The 2,415-nt window shown below is 43.6% G+C and overlaps 1 pseudogene; it reads right to left on the reverse strand.

Moving 5' to 3' along the window:
- On the reverse strand, positions 375 to 1,461 carry LOC109230160 (annotated as a pseudogene).

Genomic DNA, 2,415 nt, shown 5'->3' on the forward strand with positions numbered 1-2,415 from the left:
TTTGAGGCGCACGTACTTGTGTTTATTCCTTGTTCCTGCATCCAAAGAAAAATCGCGAGTTTTGCGGGGGAGGTTGGTTCGTGCCTTTGTCTGCTTGTTTTCCTATGCTTTGCTCTAGAAATCCGTTTAAGTTGCCCTGGGTAACATCTGGCTGTTTCATAAAAATAAAGTTTTCGAGAAAACTATGCGTGCATTTGATGAATGTAGTTATCTAAAACCATAATAGTATGCAATATTAAGTAAATTAGATGAACTAATGACTGCGACTCTGCCCCAGTTTCTGGTTGTGGGAAATGAAAATTTTATTGAGATGTGACCAAACCCACAGGGCTGCCTACGTATCCCCTCTTAAACGGGAATCAGGTCAAGCGTAGTTCAGTTACATCAGATGAAGAAGTGTGAACGATTTAAATATAGTATCTCTTGACTGCGTCCGAATTGATAGGCTTTGGCCAAACTTCTCCGTCCATTTCTACAAGTATGAGTGCTCCTCCTGTTAGTACCCTGTGAACCGTGTAAGGACCTTGCCAGTTAGGTGACAATTTCCCTTTGCTTCATCTTGATGTGGAAAGATCCGCTTCAACACCAGCTGCCCCGGTGTGAACCGTCTTGGTTTGACCCTTTTGTTGAAAGCTCTGGACATTCTATTCTAATAAAGCTGACCATGACACACTGCATTAATCCTTTTTCCATCTATGAGGTCTAATTGCTCATAGCGGTTCCTTGTCCATTCTGCATCACTGAGTTCGGCTTCTTGTATGATCCTTAAAGAAGGAATTTCTACCTCGGCGGGAATGACAACTTTGGTACCATAAACCAGCAAATAGGGAGTTGCACCGGTTGATGTGCGGACTATGGTACGGTATCCCAATAAGGCAAATGGCAACATCTCGTGCCATTTCTTGTGATTTTCTACCATTTTCCTTAGTATCTTCTTGATGTTCTTGTTGGCAGCTTCCACGGCTCCGTTCATTTGAGGCCTGTATGCTGTGGAGTTTTTGTGCTTGATTTTGAAAGTTTTGCACATGGCTTTCATTAGATCACTGTTGAGATTGGCGGCATTGTCAGTGATGATGGACTCGGGAACCCCGAATCGACAAACAATACGATCCCTGACAAAATCTGCGATGACTTTCTTAGTTACAGCTTTGTAAGATGCAGCCTCTACCCATTTTGTGAAGTAATCGATGGCCACTACAATGAACCTTTGCCTATTCGAAGCAGTGGGTTCGATCGGACCAATGACATCCATTCCCCAAGCAGCAAAAGGCCAAGGTGCACTTGTTGTATTGAGTTCGTTTAGCGGTACCCGCATCATATCTGCATGTACCTGGCATTGGTGGCATTTCTGGACATACGGATGCAATCTGTTTCCATAGTCATCCAAAAGTATCCGGCCTTGAGTATCTTCTTGGCTAGAACGAAACCGTTCATATGTGAGTCGCAGGTTCTGGCATGCATTTCCTCGAGCAATTTGGAAACTTCTTTGGCGTCAACACACCTTAATAGTCCTAGATCAGGTGTTCTCCTATACAAAATTCCTCCGCTTTGGAAGAAATGATTGGATTGGACAGCCTACGCAGTGTGCATTTCTGAGTATGGTTTGCCTGCTTTGGGTATTCTCCTTTCGCCAAATACTCCTTGATGTCGTGGAACCATGGATTTCCGTCCGTTTCTTCTTCAACATGAGCACAATAAGCTGGCTGGCTGTGGATCCTTACCGGAATCGGATCGATGAAATTCTTATCCGGATGCTGTATCATGGAAGACAAAGTAGCTAGTGTGTCTGCGAACTCGTTCTGGATTCTTGGAACATGTTTGAATTCTATCTTCGTGAACCACTTTATCAGTTCTTGCACATGATACAAGTACGGTAGTATCTTGGTGTTTTTTGTAGCCTATTCTCCTTGAACCTGATGTACCAGAAGATCCGAATCACGAATTACCAACAACTCTTGTATATTCATGTCGATGGCCAAGTTTAGCCCCACGACGCAAGCCTCATATTCTGCCATATTGTTGGTGCATGGAAACCTAAGCTTTGCGGATATCGAATAATGCTGACTTGTCTCTAACACCAAAACTGCTCCAATACCCACTCCTTTAAAGTTTGCATCTGCGTCAAAAAACATTCTCTAGCAGTCGTAGGCTTCAGCAATGTCCTCTCCTACGAATGACACTTCTTTGTCAGGAAAATACGTTTTGAGTGGTTCGTATTCTCCTCCTACAAGATTTTCGGCAAGATGATCTTCCAAAGCTTGTCCTTGGACTGCCTTCTGAGTGACATAGATGATATCGAACTCACTCGGCAATATTTGCCACTTGGCCAACTTCTCGGTAGGCATAGGCTTCTGAAAGATGTACTTCAGAGGATCCATCCTTGATATGAGGTATGTGGTACAGGCACAGAAGTAA

This window comes from Nicotiana attenuata, chromosome 7 (genome assembly GCF_001879085.1).
Source record: "Nicotiana attenuata strain UT chromosome 7, NIATTr2, whole genome shotgun sequence".
Lineage (NCBI taxonomy): Eukaryota > Viridiplantae > Streptophyta > Magnoliopsida > Solanales > Solanaceae > Nicotiana > Nicotiana attenuata.